The sequence below is a fragment of the Cygnus atratus genome, chromosome 4 (genome assembly GCF_013377495.2).
Source record: "Cygnus atratus isolate AKBS03 ecotype Queensland, Australia chromosome 4, CAtr_DNAZoo_HiC_assembly, whole genome shotgun sequence".
In the NCBI taxonomy this organism is placed as follows: Eukaryota; Metazoa; Chordata; class Aves; order Anseriformes; family Anatidae; genus Cygnus; species Cygnus atratus.
In genome coordinates, this window is record NC_066365.1 from 16,910,201 (window position 1) to 16,929,310 (window position 19,110).

Here is a 19,110-nt window from a genome sequence, read left to right on the forward strand (position 1 = left end):
ATTAACGTCATTCAGCTGGTGTAAAACTAATAGCTCAGGCTTTGCATATGATTTCCTTTTCTTTTAACTGCCTCTTTAATATGTCCTAATGGAGCAGGGAAGGGGGGAAATTACTAAGAGTCATGACTAGAATTTCCTGTAAGACAGTAAAGGCAGGAGCTTCTGAGAATAATTTATAATTTACATAAGAAGAGAGGGGGAGTGAAAACTATCTGAAGTCTGAGAGATGACCATACAGTACTGTGGCTGTTGAAAGAGATGGAACATTGGGCACAAATAATTAATTTTGCATGAAAAAACAAACAAAACAACATGCATTGCTATTGCAATTAAATATCTCAGCTGATCCCTTATGGGAAATTTATCTTTACAGATTTCTTTGAAGTAATCACTCATTTGCTTGACTTGAGCCACAAAAGTCACTCAAAAATATATACATACATTTATATTGATGGTTTTATACCACTTACACTTGTGTCTGCATGCACACTGTGGAATCAGAGCTAAGATACTTCTGCCTCTGAATGAGCCCTCTTTTAAAACACAAGTTATGTTGAATGTTTCATGTCCAACCCTGTATCTGCTTGAAATTGTGTGGATATTATTTAATTGCATCCTTGGCCTGTATGCCATTACATTATGTATGCTTCTTTTTGTTGAGAATAATAAATGAAAATAATTTCCTGGACCCGGTCTTCCCCTCTGGCTAAGGAACAATATGCCTATACTACAAATTGGCTCATCTTCAAAAACATTAAAATTTTTGAAGAAATAAAATATTTGCAATGGTGGTCCAGCAAATGTAAAAGAGCTAAATCTAAAACACTCTAGACATCTTGGGATCCTAGAGCCAGAAAAAAGGTGGCCATCCTCAAGATGAGTCTGGATCCAAAGGCCAGCCAGCAGCCTGTAGTCCTGTATCTTTCAGACCAAGATTTTCACCTACACCATAAAGCACTATTTGCCAAGTTCTGCAATTCCAAAAGGCAAAATAAAGCTCAAAGGTGCAAGTACTTTTCCAGTGTATAGAATTTTTACCTGAGCCTTGCCTGCTGCATCTGCTGCCAAGCAAACAGGTCGAAGTTCAAACACTTTAAGCAGGAAATATTTCCAAAATGACCATTTCTAAACTTCACAAGCTCTCTTAGAAACTGCTTGCTAGCTTTTGCTGTGCTTTAAAAGCATGCAGACCAAGAAGGTCTTCCTCACTAATTCTGGAAATATCAGAGATGTGTGGAAACAAACTAGTTAGGAACTATTACATGAAATTAGATGAAATTTTGCAAGACAAAGTTTAAAATCAAAACCAGAAAATCTTTTCCAGAAACAAACAAACAAACAAACCCATCAGCTTAGTAAATGAAGTCCTCTTGACTTAGTTCACCTTGACTAAGATCAGAGACTTGAATATTAACCTCCCACAGCTTTATGTACTCGATGAGACTCATGTTCTTCTCCCTCTTTTAAACAAAAACACAAGTACAGGCACACAGAGATTCAAAAAGTTTTATGTTAATCTTTGTGGAGGATAAAGATTAATTCTCACAGAGGATGAAGAAAAAATAATATTCTACAGAGAGGGGAAGGCAATTCAAAAGTCAATGACTTAGCTCCACTAAATCAATGACACCTTCAATTGTTCAGAAAATGCTACCCTTTGAATACTGTTGTCTTGCCCAGACTTTTTTTCACTTTTGAAAGGAAAACACAGCAAACAAAAGCTGTTGGAAACATCACACCTATGAAATGTTAATAGATGTGATAACATTGCATTTCTAATATATTTTTTTGTAAAAAGTATGGTATTTAAGATGCTATAAATATATTCACTGAGAGTCAAAATTCACTTGTACTGCAGTGGAATGACACATTTAAGACAAGCAGGATGGATTGAATCTTCCTGTTTTTCTATCTTACCTTGACAGAGCTGCTGTTTACTTTCATTTGCTCTATTACTAGTGTTAGTGCTCCTGCTTGTGAAGCATCTCAAAAGATGAAGACGTTTGCTAGAAACAACTTTTAACAAAGCTGTTTATCTTTCTTTCCCAATCAGGAGTAACATCATTATTGGTTTCATTTCTTAGTAGGGAAACTGTATTGGTAGTCTCATTAGCAAAATTGTTTTAGTAAGACAACAAAATAATGCTAGATTCTACTCTTTATAGCTTGTGATTAGAAAAAAAACCAAATCACTTCTCACAAGCAATTTATAGATCATCAGTCTCAAAACAGACAGGAAATAAATTATAATAGAAGGATAAGCTTAGGATGGTGTTTATAAGTTTGATCTTCTAGACAGGAAACAAAATAATAACAGTAACTGATGGCATTGAACATTAATAGATAAACTCAGTATGCTTGATATAAATACTCCATACTAATACGAGACTTCTGTACATTGTACTAATACTACTGTGCCTGATGTTCTTATTTGCTCACATCATCTAACAGCACACAAAATCTTGAAGTATCTAGCCTTACAACCTTCCTAGATGGGAAAGATGTTATCCCTGTTTTACAGGCAAGAAATTAATGTGCAGAAGCTGTCTTGTCTGAAATCCTGAAAAAAGCTATCAACTTTCAGAAATAAAAAAAAAAACACAATTCTGGTTCTGCTTTTCCTAACCTTTGTATCCATCTTAATACAAACCCAAATAGTATAAAGATAATAAAAGTCTAAATTCTAAGCATTCACATAACTCATAGAAATAGTACCCCCTGGTCTCAAAAGCAGCAGGAAACACAAAGGCTGTAGGTGCACAATATTCTTCTGAGAAATCTCTTATCTTTAAGGGCTTACCTCAGTCTAAATAAGATTAATTTGTTTACTGTCAAAGAGTCTTAACAACCTTACCCTTTACTCTTTCCTTAGATTGGAAGACCAAAACATGCAAAAGGCTAGGCAGATAATTGTTGAAATCCCCAGCTTTGTTCAATAATGATTTATTTTTATTAACACAATTTCATTCACAATTTATGACAAAGTAACATGCTGTTTAGAATGGCAATTTTGTGTGTTAAATATAAAAACATTTTAGTACAGCATTAAATTACCAAAGATTCTTCCAAGATATTGAATGAAGATTGGTTAAACGTATAATAGGCAGTAAGGTCTTGTGTCTACGGTCTATTGTGTAAGATGAACCATGTAGTAAATAGTTTACTCAAGGAAAACCACTAAGTTGATTGAAAAAGACAATTGTATTCATCACTGAAACAAATGTTTATCTTGTAAGTACAGTGAAAATAATAAAAATTTCCCAAGATATTCTGATCCTGAGACATTAGAACAGAACAAAATAGAATAATTCAGTTGGAAAGGACCTACTAAGATCTAGTCCAAGTCCCTCACTTCTTCACAGCTAAGCAAAAGTTAAAGCATATTCATGAAGGCATTATCCAAAAATCTCTTGAACACTGACAGGCGTGGAGCATCAACCACCTCTCTACGAAGCCTGTTCCAGTGTCTGACCACCCTCACAGTGAAGAAATTGTTCCTAATGTCCAGTCTGACCCTCCCCTGGCTCAGCTTTGTGCCATTCCCATGCATCCTGTCATCAGTTCCCAGGGATCAGAGGCCAGCACCTCCCTCTCCCCTTCCCTTCCTCAGGACGTTGCAGAGAACTGTGAGGTCACCTCTCAGAATCCTTTTATCCAGAAAGGACAATCCAAGTGTCCTCAGCCTCTCACACGATGTGCCTTCCAGCCCTTCTGCCAGCTTTGTGGCCCTCCTCTGGATGCTTTCAAGGACTTTCCCATCCTTTGTGGAGCCCAGAATTGCACACAATATTAAAGATGAGGCCACACCAATGCTAAATAGAGTGGGAAAATCACCACTTTTGAATGGCTGGGTCAACATTGAATTGTAAAATAAACTCTAAAGCTTATTTCTTAAAGAGATGTTAGACACCTGAAGATCCTAAAAGGGCTGAATAACAACAATAACAACAACAACAAAAAACAACCCACACCATGTAACAAAAAAAAAACCCAAAGGACAAAATTCTTTAGAAAGCTGAACAACAAAGAAAAGGTATTTCTGTGGAAATTTGTGAACAACCATACACATATGGATAAATAGATTCTAATTCTATGCAAATTCTCTGCCCACTGAACCTTACTTAAAATAGTTTCTTATTTGTACAGACAAGCAAAATAGGATTACAAGCAAGAAGAACAGATGCTCAAAGTCTACTGTAATTAAGAGCTTTAAGAAACTAATGAACTTTTAGAAGTCAAAACTGAAAAGTTTTTATTATTTTTATTATTTATTCTCAGGATAAGTAAACCAGTAACGTTTCTAGTTTGGAAATTTCAGTCTTCAGAGATTTCTTTAACAGTTACCTTTTTTTTTTTTTTTTTTTTAAATCACAGATAACTATCCAAAGTGTCTGTGAGGGAGTGCGTAGTCCAGGTCGCAGCTGAAAATATTAATCAAGTCTTCTGGTCTTCTGCTTAAGACTACAGTAATAACTTAGCAAAGAAAGAATTTTTTTATACCTATGTGAGCAGGATGCAATTAGAACAGGCTTCTAGAATGAAACTTTTGCTGCTGAGGACCTAATGTTCATACTACTTATGTTTTCTGAGGTGGGGTAGGTCAGCATATTCCAGTTAACTTTTGCACAAATGGAGTAGAGTTTGCATGTGCCAGACCATGCCATAATGTGTACCAAAGGACAGTAATAGAAGAGCCTCAGGAGATGCATTTCAAAAGTACACCTCTTGATGCAAACTGAAATGCTATATGGGATGATATGGATTAGATAATATTCTGTTTTAAAGAGCTAGAATCACACTTGAAAAGAACTGCAAGATAAACACTAAATTTTGAGATACTATATGTGCCCTGCTACAGGAAAGTAGTAATTCACTGCCATTTATATTCAAGAGTAAATGTTTACCTGACCTGTTAAAAATAATTAAAAAAAATAAAATCTTCTATTTCATTTTTAAATTATTATTAAAATACTACAACAAAACTATAAAAATCACAGATGGCAGAACATCAAAATAAGGGTGGAAGTGTCTACTGACCTTCATATAACTAAAATGGGAAACATTCATATGCTTAATACTTTTAATTATTTAATCTAGGATTAGTCTGCTAAAATTGATGTGAAAGCAAAAGTTTTGTTAACGAATTGAAATTTGACCCAAGTGTGCAACTGAATGTCTCTTATTTTTTTAGACAGAAATCCACACAGAAGAAATTGATAATCTCAGATGGTTTGTAACAAGTGTCTCATAAAGAATAACCTCCATCATTGCCATAAGAGAACTGAAGGGCTTTTGGACTCTTCCCAGACAGGAAGGTCTTTTTAGGCTAGAGTTGAGGCATATTTTAGATTCCAGTTTGGAATCACACACAGGTAAGGCTTGGTTTGTGTTTATTTACTTCAGTTCCTGTGTTTGTTCCAAGTTAGTACTCAGTTTATTAAATAGGAGGAATTTTAGAAGCAAGGGTATATTATGCTGGATGTATCTGCAACTCCTTTTGAAATATGCAGCATACCTTGTGATCCTGACCCAACTGTCATGCATATCAGATAGCTGTTCTCTGTCCTAAGGTGTTTCTTGTGTAGAAATTGAGATACATGGGAGATAAGGAGGTGGTTGGTGCCCACCTGGTTCTGACTGCACTAAGAGAGAGGGATATGGATGAAACACACAGCCTCTAAACTGAAGACTGTAGAGATCCATTAATATGGTTGTACACAGATACTGTCATCTGAATGGTAAACTATAGGTGAAAATCAGATTTATTCCTGTTATTGTTCCTGTTACTTATGCACATGACAAAAAGTTCTACATAGTAGTAGTTATTGATTTAGGCTACTGAATTCACACAAAGCATCTATGCCATGCTCACCAGGTGTCTCTTCCAATATTTCGACTGGCAATTACACCAAATTGCTGAAATCCACAGTTAAAATCCCAGACAAATAAACAGCAGAAACCTTAGAAAGGTACAGAAAAAATAAGCCAGAAATACAGAGATACTAGCACTGATTGTATTTGTAGACTGAAATAGTTTTCTTAATGCTCCTCTACTACTGCAAAGAGTAGTTGATAAAGGCCTTGAAACTAAGAAAAAAGTACAAAGCTAAGAAAAAATGTAGTTTTCCATTTGGGAGGGTATAAACATGTCCTTTAGCATACTCTACTGAAAACAGTTCAGATGTTCATATTAATTTTCTGTTTGTTTTGCGTACGTAAAAACTTCTGAAGCATTTCAAGCTATTCTTTTTCAACTAATGGGAGGAAAACTTGGAGAAAAAGAAATGAACAGCAAGTTCCACAGTTAAGGACAAACACTACTTACCCCTAACATACTGTTTATTTTTTTTCCATGCACTTAACTTCATTTCTTCCTACTACTCAATCAACACCCATTAATGTAAGACAAAGAAGATACACTTTGTCCTTGTATCAGCAGCTTTCAGGTAGTCCCTCTGCCTCACCTGTGCAATACAGGAGTTCTACCAATTTGTACACTGACATACAATTTTCCTCACCAAAAACAACATTATATTGCCCTTATTGATGTTAATTAATCAAGCTACTCCAAAAATTAGTATCCTAATTCAATGCAAATCAGTGTTGCAAAACACTGGCACGTGCTACCAGAGTATATCTTACCAACAGAAGAGCACCTGCATCCTAAAAGAATGTGCTGTAGTATCCCGGATTTAGATAGTCGTAGTGATATTTTTGCTAAAATATTTCTAAAACCCGATTTTCTACTTGTAGAACATACAGTACATGCTCCCACAAAAAAAAAAAAAGAAAAAGAAAAAGAAAAAGATCCCCTTTCCAGGTTTTCTGTGTCAAGTGTTTTGGATCAGCCTGCCAGGAGCAGGCATTCCAAAGTGCCTACATTTTATTAAAATGACAAGACAAGTATCAAGGACTTGTCTTTAGGGATTCTGTAGTTATTTATCTTACTCAGAGACACCACAGATTTGATTTACAGGAAGATTCCGAGCTGATGGATACCAATGGAGAAACTCAGAGACAAAAATAAACTTTGCCCAAACCATTTTAAGAGATCTTTTATTTATACCTTGATTCTAGCAAGAGAAAAAAAATATTTTTCTACTCATTCTATCCTCTTAGTATAAACTTCAGTTTTCCTTTCTGCTAAAAATTACTGTGGCAGTTTTCATGTAGATCACTATTGGAGTGCCAAGTTTAGTACCAATGGAGATTTCACTTTTACTAACGAAAATGACATATAATAACTTCGTGTTTTTAAAAATTAATTAGGCTCCAGACCAGCAAACATTTCACCATCACTAGCCTACACCCATGCTACTGCAATTATCATTCATACTTGCAAAGACTTCCGCAGGAGCATACTGTAGTAGCTGTTGGCAGAATTGTGCACGACAGATTGCCACCCTAAATTAACAAACCTTGTGAACTGCAGTTACTTTCTTAGCAGAATGACTGATTTGAATTCAGCTGAAGAAACAAATGAGCCTCTGGCTGAAGCCCAAGAGCCAACTTTACTGTAAATCCCCAGATGTTTTTTGTACAATTTTAATGCTGAAACTGTAATTACCAATTCCAGTACAGGATGCTAACTTGCTCAGCTGCTTCTGTTATAAGACTTCTGCTTTCCTTGTGAGTTTTCTTTACCCCAATCCCACTCATAAATTATAAAATTCTAACATCTATTTTCTAAAGTTCTTTCCAGTATTTATTACTGAATTTCTAAAAAAAAATTCTTGCCCTTAGTTTATCTCATATGTCAATGCACTAGTTTTTGTTTGCTTGTTTAGTTTGAGATCTTTTCTATAACTTGAGATATATCCTTGAAACATACCTAGTTACAACCCTATTTTATTTATTTATTTATTGGTTAGGTTTAATTCTAAGCTTTTTCAAATAAAGCACAGTCTGATCACTGCTGAGTTTTTAAAGTCTATTTTATTATAAAAAGGGATCATACATATATGGGCTAGTGTGTATATTCCTGCTATAGCTGACTTTTAAAATGTAATACAGGTAACAACATTATGCTTGCTTTTCTAGAGCACAACGTTTGTAATGAAAAGATGTAAAATTGTTTTGGTTTGTCCAGTTAGTATCATGAAAATGCTCTTCAAGCCAGTAATATTTTCAAGTAATCTTAGTACTATTTGTTATCTCTTCTGGATGCAGGGCACTGTCAAAACACTATACCTCTTCTGAAGTAACCAGCGCTTCCATTTTACTTAAATAATAAATTCAGAACTGCTTTTGAGTAACAATCTTAGAAAAGATTTCAAGGCATAACGCATAAGATGGTGAAAAGTGGGACATACATATTTTACATCTAAAAAGAAAAATTATTACTCCATCAACTTTTTTTTTTTTTTAAAGATGGATTGAATTAACAACATACTGCTATTACTGCTATATTTCTTGCACTGCCTACCATAAGGAAAACGGGAAACAATAATTTTTGATTTAAAATGTTAGTTGTACCTGCAAATATTTTAGTAATTCTTTATTACTTTTTTTAAAAAAAAAAAAAAAAAGTAGTACTTGTACTTATTTATCTTCCATACATTATTTTAATTTGATACTCCCTCTTTATAGGTAATGCTGCAGTCACACTGCTTCCTAAAATGGATGGCAGCTTAACAGTTTTTCTGAGAAATTGATTTGGCAACGTTAAAACACAAAACAAAAAAAAACAAGTCATCGAGGTAGGGATTTCAGAAATATAGAAGGAGTCTGAAGTTTAAATCACAGTATGAGATGGATGGGAACCTCCTTCATGGAATAGTAAAAAATAAACAAATATACTCTGTAAGAGCATTCTCAAAGCAGAAAATTTCATTGCTGGTGACAAGTTGTTTCAGAAACTGGAGGTTTATACCATGATCTGTTTCTTATTACAAGAAAAGATTGTATAGTATAAACTCAAAAAGCACACTTAGTATCTTGAATAAAGGCTCCAATTCTTAAGACTGACCAGTAATTTTAAAGCATTGCGCATAAATATATAAGATGTGCCCACTCATATGTAGGGGAAAAAAAAGAAAAAAAAAACAAAACAGGAAAATGAATGAATCTTGTAGATTTTGAAAGCAGTAAAAAACAACTTGGTTCTCACTGAATAGTGAGAAAACAAAAAGCTCTCTCCAGGAGATAGACAGTATTATAAACACCATTCTTGTGATGTCTGCCAGTAGTAGTCAGCTATCAGAGGCTGCGGAGGAAAAAGCACTTCATTCCTGTAAGAGAGGAACAGTGTCCTAATCAGGGAATGTCAAAGTAGATGTGATGATTATACTATAACTTGTACTCAGAATTTCACTACAAGTAGTCAAGGTAAGACACATTCTCATTTCCTCCATCTTAAACTTCTGAATACTCATTAATTTTCTCTATTATCATGTAGTGGGCAGTATAGCAGAATACATTGTATTTCTCAACAGAAAATGTTCCAGGTCCAGGTCATTAATGAAGACGTTAAACACTGCTGGCCCCAGTATCAACGCCAGGAGTACACCACAAGTGACTGGCCTCCATTTGAGCTTTGTGCCACTAAGCACAACATTTCAAGCTCAGCAATTCAGTTTCCAGCCTCCCTCGCTGTCCTCTTATTTGATGTGTACTTCATCCCTAGAGGATGTGATAGGAGACAGGGTCAAAAGCCTTGTTAAAGGCAATATAATCAACATTAACTGTTCTCATCCACCACACTCATTGCTGTAGAAAGCTTGTTGTAGGAAGCTGTCAGGTTGGTCAGGTATGATTTCTCCTTCATAACTCCATGCTGACAGCTCCCAACAGTATTAGATGCACAGTTTTATTTCAGAGCGCTTTGTTGTTAACACACCAAGTCTTTGAATGTGAGTTAAGTCTCCTCCTAACTTTAAAAGCACACTGCTTACAATGATCTTTGGAAAAAATTTGTCTTTGCATACCAAAAGACTACAAATAAGGGCACAGCATGACTTGTAAGAAATTCAGTAGTCCCCACACCAGGGCTAACAGATGGCAGTATTTTGAGGGAAATAAATTATGTACTTTGTACTTAATGGCTTACAAGGATGTTTTTTCCCCTAACATCTATTTCCCCCCCGCCTTTTATTTTTTTATTTTTTATTTTTTTAAATCATCTGGGCATCTATAGCTCTAGGGTTTCTGCAGAGGAGCAAAAAAAGGCTTACCTGAAGTTTACAAAATTACATGGGAAGGATAAATATTGTGTCCCCCTAGAAACATGCATAAATACTTGCATAAAGAGATAAAGATGTATTTTTTCTTCTTTTCCAGTCTTTTACAAGACATCTGCTTTTTATATTCCTAGTTTGGATAATACTGTCTATGGAAATACTAATTGTACTTTATTTTAAATATGAATTATTTTTAAGGAATTGCTTAGCCTCTGTAAATTCCAATGTTATTACTTTGAAGTTTTTTTTTTTTTTGGGGGGGGGGGTGGTAGAGGGGGGAAACACATGACAACAACAACAAAAAACAACCAAGAAGTCATTTCTCAGTTTCAGAAGCCCTACAGAGTTAAAACAGCTCAAAGCAAAATCAGTTTGAATGACTGTTAGGATCAGATACAGGATATGATGATCACCAAACTGAAATATCGCAGTTTCAGTGAAATTTTCCCCAGTGGAACATAGATTCATTACACCAAGGAAGTACTTTAAAACTGAAGATGCAATTGATACCGAAAACAATAACACCACCAAGAAAAACAAACAAACAAAAAGCAACAGTTTCTACTTAATTAACTTCCCACTTCTGTCTGAAGAATTGCTCCCAAATCAAACTCAGTTCTTCAAGGTGGTATACAATTTGGTAGATACAGTCACTCTTGACTTTATTCATGAGTTGTAATCAATGAAAATAAAGAGCTCGGGTAATATTAAATCAGAATTTTCAGTATAACAAGCAGACATTCTCCTTCAATGAACAACAAATCACAGTAATAAAAAGAGGAGTCCAGGCTGACATGAAAGAATGATGTGTTCAAAAGACAGACTTGCACAATTGGATGACCCCCAGACAGGTTTCAGTGAAGTATAGCAAATCAAGGGCAAAATCATGAATCATGAAGGTCTTACCAGCTGTCAGTGAAGAGTGAGTACAGCCAACTTAATTTCAGAGTGGCAGTCCCTACAGAGACCACCAACAAATATGAGTGACTTGTCCCTTGGCAAAGCTTGTGATTAAAGAAACCCTTATATCTTGTTCATAGCCAATAAACTGACACTGCGTTTTCAGTACATTGGAACTACATCATGTTGAGAGCCAAAATGAGTTAAGGAGCCCTTTATGCCATAATAATGACTTTATTTTCAGTGACAGGTGCGTGATCCCAAGGGCAATGCTTAAGAGTAGGTATCAAAAAAAAAAAAAAAAGAAAGGGTGAGGATTTCAGATTTTATCAGAGATATGTGACATTTAACTGCAGAAACAAGCATTGCACTTCATACTGGTGGCAGATTCTTAGGTATCTTTCTGGTTTTTTGATGGTGGTCAGCAACATCTCATAATTGGGGTTTCCCTGATATCTATATATCTCAGTAGTAGTAGGGCTGCAGGACTCAAACTACTTTTACTGCATGGCAACAGAGCATCTGATAGAGCAGAAAAGAGGCTATATATAGTTTAAAAAAAAAAAAAAAAAAAAAGCCTTGATTTTTCAGAAGAACATGCTCGGGCACAGGCTGGGGGAACCTGTTCCTCCTCTTGAAACCCCAAATCAACAAATACAAGATCCTTGCAGGACTTCACAACAGATTATGAACATCTTTTCCAGCTTGACAATTTAACCAAACTGAACTTAACACTAGCTAGTCCTCTAGACCAGAAGGCGCATATCTCATGGTGCTTGTCATCAATGTTTAACATGCTATTATCTTTGAAGTTTTGCAGATAATTCTGATGACTGCAAAACCAGAAATATCAGACTCCTATTCAGGAAGAACAAGATGGGTGACTTGGGTAACTATAGCCCAGACAGCCTCATCTCAGTTAAGGGAAAGACTATGGAGAAGATCCCTGAAAATCACTACAAAGCAAAGGAAAATAAGGTGTTTGGGAAAAAACAAATGTGTAACAAGATGACTGGCTCAATAGACCATTGTCTTTCCTCAGCTTCAGCAAGGCTTTTGATGCGATCTCCTAAAATGCTTCTTTGTAACCACATTGGAGAGAGAAGCTCAGAGTCAAATGCAAAGTCCTGTACCGGGGATAGAATAACTTATGTATGTATACAGGCTGGGGACCAAAGCAGCTTTATAGCAAAGGATCTTGAAGAGAAGATGGGGTGGGAGTGCTGGTGAACGAATTAAATACAAACCATTAGTGGAACACCTGTGGCAATGAAGATTAATGGCATTTTGAGCTACATTAGACACAGCATAGCCAGCAGGTAGAGGGAAGTGATTATTCTCCTCTACATGATTTTTGTGAGAAAGTATCTGGAGCTCCCTTCAGTCTAGGCTTGTACAATCTGGAAAGAAAAAGAATGCTGGAGCACCTCTCCTATGAAGACAGGCTGAGGGAGACGGGGTTGTTCAGCCTGGAGAACAGAAGGCTTCTAGCATTTCTAATACCCCCCAAAATTATTAAAATATCACTTTACTTGGGATTTCTATGAACCCAACTGCAGTAAAGCCAAAAAAATTAAGTTAAAAATGTATTTCTAATTGAGCTATCAGCACAGTCAAGTTCAGTAACTCGGACATATTAACTCATGACTAGTGTAATTACATAGATAAAAAAGAATGAGAAAGAAGCTAACAACTGTGTAACTTTAAAGAATCTTAGATAAGTCACGTATGTGTTACACTTTTGGAAAGCAGTACTTAGTCTACAAACTACATTGATCGCCTGTTCATAATCATTTTGCTGATATTCAACTTCGACACACACTGGATGGAATTTCAGCTAAGTTTTACAAATGCTGGATGTCTTGCTAAATATTCATCTAGGATATGGCATTTTGAAATAAAGCCATCACCTCATTAGTCACAGTCATCAGAAATACTTGACTGTTTCTGTATGTATAAATCTAGTTATAGCCTGTTAAGACAGTTCAGGACATACACCCATTTAAGATGCATATGGATACTCTGGAAGAAAATTCATGGTTTCTACAGGTCAACAACTTAGCTATTAGTGAGAGCCTAAAACCAGCTGCTGAAAGGAGAAAGGTTTCCTTTGATAACCAAGTATTTTGCTCTTAAACTAACCTGAAACAGCATTTCTGTACAGCCAGAATGAACTGCCTTCAGGGTACCCTAAAGCAAAGAAAAACTTAGAAAATAAGTGTTAAAATATTTCAAGTCAAATAAAAGGTCTGGACAAAATATGGAAGGGGAACTTTTACTGTGACTACAGTACTCATCATCACTATGTGAGTTGCAAAATCATCATTCAGTGGACAAGAGAGGCCATTAGGACGTCAGCCCAAAGACCCGAAATTAACTCTCACATCAGAAAGAGAATTCAGGGTTCTTGCAAAGGCATCTAAGGCCCCAAAACAAACTTAAGTATGTGTTCTGTGCTGGCTGGAAGTCAAAAATGTTAGTTCAATGTTAATGGTTATGCACTGAGGGAGAGTGGAAAAAATATGAAGATACATTAAAATAGCTCTTGTTAAGATTGCTTCAGGTTTAAAAAAAATAAATTAAAATCTCTAAATATTTATAGGGATCTTCAGATTCATGAGTGAAAATCTAGAGAATGAATACCTTAAAGTTTTGCTTTGAAGTCTCCCTAAAATTTCAACATATCTGTTGAAACATTTGTTTTTCTTAGTTACAAGGAAATCAAATATTTAAAAATATAAGACATACAGGGAGTTCTCAGAGTTTTGTGTGTTTGGTTAGTTTATATTCATTTCATGTTTCTCATTTAATAGATTTTTTTCTAATGACTTTTAACTAAATCATTAAATTGTGTTCTCTAGGGGTATATGTTGAAAACAAACTCAGGAAACAACTTTTAACCTTGTTAATTGTATTGAAAAAAAAAAAAACAAACCAACAAACAGTACTCCACTAGTACGCCCCTAGTTTGATGGGCAATAAATTACTTGCCTTATTTGTAAGGGAGACTATTTAATGAAGAGAAAATTTGATTTTCTTCAACATTTAAGTACCGTATGTGTGAATGAAAAAGATCAGTGAAGCCAAGAATGCATTCTGAAGAGTGCACCATGAACTGCTTTTATTGTTTCCGTTCACAAATGCAGTAGCATGGATACATTAGCAGGATGATAAAGAAATTCAATACTGAAGAACAGAAATATTGTAGTAATTCAGGTTATTGCATTGTGTGTTATTTGACATCATACATCTAATTAATTACCTTAGAACTTAGTTTGCGTTGTTTCTTTGCACCAAACCAATGCAAGAGACATAAAAATGGAAAATACAACACTGCCTTAATGTCTGCTTTCAGCCTGGTAATTTGACCAGAAGTCTAGAACCAGTAAAATTCAACAACAGAGTATGTGTACTCTTGTTCCAGGGTTATAAAGAAGTCATCTCAGGATCAAATGAGCCCTTAACAACTCAGGTTCTGACATGCAGTTAAGTAATTTTTTGAAGCTACAGATTTATTTTGGTGAAAACATGAAATTTTGTGTAGAATATTTCAGTCTTTCTTTTTCATGACCCGACATACACAAACACACTCTTGGTGTCCATAGAAAGCACAGTGGTAAAATGTAGCGGAAATGGCTAACCAAAAGGACCAAGGTTAGGGAAACAGCATGCTCTGAGCAGTCTTCTAATCTGTATAAATTCTACAGCCAAAACCTGAATGTATATTCGGTTAACCACAGACATGAAGTTGTCATTACTACTTCTCAATCAAAAGTTGTATAATGGTGGGAGATAATATCACAAAGTTAGAAATATTATAAATTATACGTTTTGATTGATTTATTTTTAAGAATTCATACATATCTGTTTTCCAGTTGACTTAACTCCAACTATTTTAGCATCTATCTTTAATATTCAGGATTTCAATGTGCATTGACTTTACTTGGCAGGGGTTTGGAAGCAGAGGGCTGCAGGGGTGGCCTCTGTGAGCAGAGCCCAGCAGCTACCCCATGTCAGATCAGAGCCAGCTCCAGCCAGCTCCAAAGGGACCCGCTGCTGGCCAGAGCCGAGCCAGTGACTGATGCTGGTTGGGCCTCCAGGAGAGCTGATTTCAGAAAGGAAAAAAAAAATAAATGCTGCAGAAGAGCAGCTGGAAGAGGGGAGTGAGAACCAGCCCTGCAGACCCCCAAGGTGGGAGGGACCCCATGTGGGGCAGGGGCAGAGTGATCATGAAGAAGTGGCAGAGACGAAGCGTCAGGGACTGACCGCAGCCCCCATTCCCCTGTGCTGCTTGCGAGGAAGAGGTAGAAGAAGGTATATGGGGGAACATGTTTTAATTTGCTTTTAGTTTCTCAGCGTTCTAGTCTGCTAGTGAGAAGCAGTAAATTATATTATTCTCCCTATGCTGAGTCTGTTTTGCCCATGATGATAACTGTTGAGTGATCTCCCTGTCCTAACCTCAACCCCTGAGACCTTTTCATCATATTTTCTCTCCCTTTCTTTCCCTTTGAGGAGTGGGAGTGAGAGAGTGGTTGTGGCAGAGTTCAGCTGCCTGACAGGGTTAAACCAGAACACAATGAAACATTCACGAGACAAAAGGCAATTGTTCAACCTATATACAAAGTTCAATACAGCTCTTTTGTTAAAGAGGACTTTCAGGTTTGCATTCAACCTTGCATAAACAATCCTATTTCAGGATCCAGGCATGCCGCAGACAAAAGCACTGATTTCAACATGTGTAGGCACATGCGAGCTTTACGGTATTATACCTAGTCACCCTTAATATCGAAACTGTGGCAACCAAGAGCTCAGTTCAGCCTAGCTACCCAACAGACTGCTCCAGGTCTCGTATCAGAAGTAGTTCACTATCAGAATCAGAAGTGAACCCTGTGCTATCAGTAAACATGTTTTATCAACTCCAAATCTAGCTAACTAAAATTTTATCAGCTCCTGTATAAGCACAAAAACTCTGCTCATACCTCTTAGTCACAACGTAGTGCATCTTCTGCTGCATCCTGCTGATAACATCACTGGTCTTCCCACCTAGCTCTGCTATGTACTGTGTGATGGGAAAGTGGTGAAGCCTTGACCTGTAGGGCTGACAGCCCTACACAAAGCTCTCGGGTGGGGCATTCAACAAACCATGCTGCTGATGCAGAGGAAATACACCTGTTCCACAAAAACCTTATTAAACACACTACAGCTTGTCTCAGGATTTAATCGAGTGATGTCAGTTCATTGTCTCCACTCTTTTAAAGGGAAATAAGTAAATTTACTTAAAGAGCAAATTCTCCTTTCAGAAAATAAATAAAATATGCATGTAAAAGACAGCAAATATAGAGTTTTAAATGTGTTTTGGATTGCATGGTACATTTTAATTCCTGTATGCATCAAACTTCAATCATTAGTACTTCTATGGAAAGAGGGGGAAGAGAGGAAGCAATCCCCACCCTCGTACCACACCCAAATTAAGTACTAACAGCTGGTGCTTTCTTCAGAGCCCACTGTCTGTATTGACCAGGTCTCTACTGACTATAATGAGAGCTCAGAAACGTGGCTCACACTTAGATTTCTACAGCACCAAGTTCAATTCTGTAAGTGACAAAAGAGCTAATGTCACATGCAGATGCCATATACCTGGGGACACGCCATGCAGAGATGCTGCAAACCCCTGCCTTAAAGCTTAACAGAGCTCCAGGGTTGTTTTCATCATTCCCTCGTGCCATTCACATTAACATACACCACAAGTTAATGAAACGTTAGCACAAGAATTACTGAACAAGCTTGCAAAGGGCTGGGATGTGCATCTGGGAGTGCTGCGAGATGAGAGCCAAGTCCACATACATACTACTTTTTTAGCTAGATAATGAATGCTTTAATGTTAGTAGATAGGTATCAGTAGATCTGCAAAACCAAAAATGTTTTAGTTAAAATATTTTGTCTAGCTAATGATCTACTCTGTTGCTTTGAGGGCACTTAAAATCTGTTTTCATGAGCCTCACAGGACTAAAGTGACCTTGTGTTAGGTTACTGTTACACCTTGGGTTCTGCTCCTTTATAGTACTTACATTTGCATGCATTTTTCTTATATATATATATATATATTTTTTTAGCAGTTCTGAGTGAAGCTAGGACCCTACTTGAATCTGTGTGAAACAGAAATTTTCACCTTTATTTCTTAAGAACCAATGTTCTACAATATGAAGCCCTGTGCAAGCAAACATCCCAAATCATAACTCTCACGTCCTGGACATGGAACAATAATAGACACCATCCACTTGTAGAAAGGAACTAGGAAAAAAGCACAAACCATGAATAATATTCTGCAATCTCCAGGAAAATGGTATGCTTCCCTGAAGGGTGCGGATACAGGTTATACAGCCTGGGAATTTTACAGAGATTTCACAAAGTCTACAGATTGGAATATTCATATTAAACAAGCTCATGCTTTAGGCCTGCTTTTAAAAGGATCTGTTGTACTTGATATGAAGCTCTAACAGCAACCTTAAAGTATTTTATTTATTTAGAAATAGATAAGACACAAAATATTCTAGTTGATTTAAAGAATCCTATAACTTCAAAACTATAAAGGAAATATTAGAAGATTATATAAATTACTTTAGAGGTACTAGTGCCTTTTCATGGCAAAGTGGTCTAGGAAAAAATAATACGGCTAAAGTTCCCCTTTGTAGATGCCTTTCCTATTTCAGGAGGCAGAATCTGGTCTTATTGATTGACCTGGCAGAAGTGTTTGCTACTTAAAAAGTCATTTATGCACTTATGCATTGACTGTTTTGTTGGTTGTTGGGTTTTGGTAATAGTAGATTTGTTTTTGCAGCATTCTAGTCAATATCAAAGGTATGATATTTGCATCTATTTAGAAATAAATGTATTGAATTTTTTTTTAAATATAGATTTACCTTAGCTAGTAATGAATATTTTTAGCTGCTACTGTAATATAAACATTATACACAAGATTTTGCAACAGATTGGATGTATGGTGAGTTGAAAAGTCAAAGAACATATGTTTAAAAAGCGATCAAAATTCAACATCATTGGGGAATACACTAATTAAATATTAAAGATTTTTTCATTACCTAGAACAATATTGCTTCTCTGTTAAATATTGAAAGATAGTAGTTTTATAGAAAAAAAAAGGACCAAGAGACTTGCCATTCATCTCACACATCTATTAACGTGAGAATGAACTAATTAAGAGAGATGGGAAACTCATGATCTCATTTATGAATGTACTTGAGACATTTCTTATACACACAGAAGACAGATATCAACAAATTCTAAAGGAAGAATTTTCCATAAAGACACTTAGGGTAAATATGTTTTCATTCTTGTCAACTTTTGCTCTATGCATATTAAAGTTCTTTGCACCTGGTTGACTGAAAACCATTGTAACATTCCTCTCTGATCACAGATTAACATTTGTATGGTAAAAAGAATTTAAGAGATTTTGATTATTTCAAAATTACTTTTACTGCATTGGAGATGTTATATATACAGCACAAATGAGTCCAAACTACTCAGTCAAAATGAACTACACTGAATTTCTGAATGCATAATATTTTGATTCTCTTTTTTCCTCTGTAATACCCTGGTGCTAAATGATAAAACAATTGCATTTAAACAATATTAAAAATGGTTTGCTTTGAAAAATTATATGATAGAGATGTTATACAGCTTAACAAGATTGCTTGTACTTAACTGGGGAGGGAGGGAAAATCACCCTAGCTAATCCTTCATTATTTCACTATATTTTGCGCACACAAGCAATCTTGTATTTCTTGACTTCACGTCAGATGAAGAGTCAAATGCTCCATTCACAATGCCATGGTCATTTCAAGTATAACATATACAGTCTTTAAGTCTCATTTCTTAAGGATAAGGCATTTCTTTTATTCAGGCAGGCAAGGTTACAGGGGAAAAAATGGTTTTGACATGAAGGAAGTTTTCACTGTTAAGGTATTCTCAAAGCAAACATCTACTGATCACTAATTTAGGAGGTGTAAGAGTGAAA

The 19,110-nt window shown here is 35.9% G+C and overlaps 1 protein-coding gene across 2 annotated transcripts in view; it reads right to left on the reverse strand.

Annotated features, from left to right (window-relative positions):
* SGCZ (sarcoglycan zeta) overlaps positions 1-19,110 on the reverse strand; it is a 199,226-nt gene that overhangs the window by 98,682 nt on the left and 81,434 nt on the right. The gene's annotated exons all lie outside the window — the stretch shown is intronic.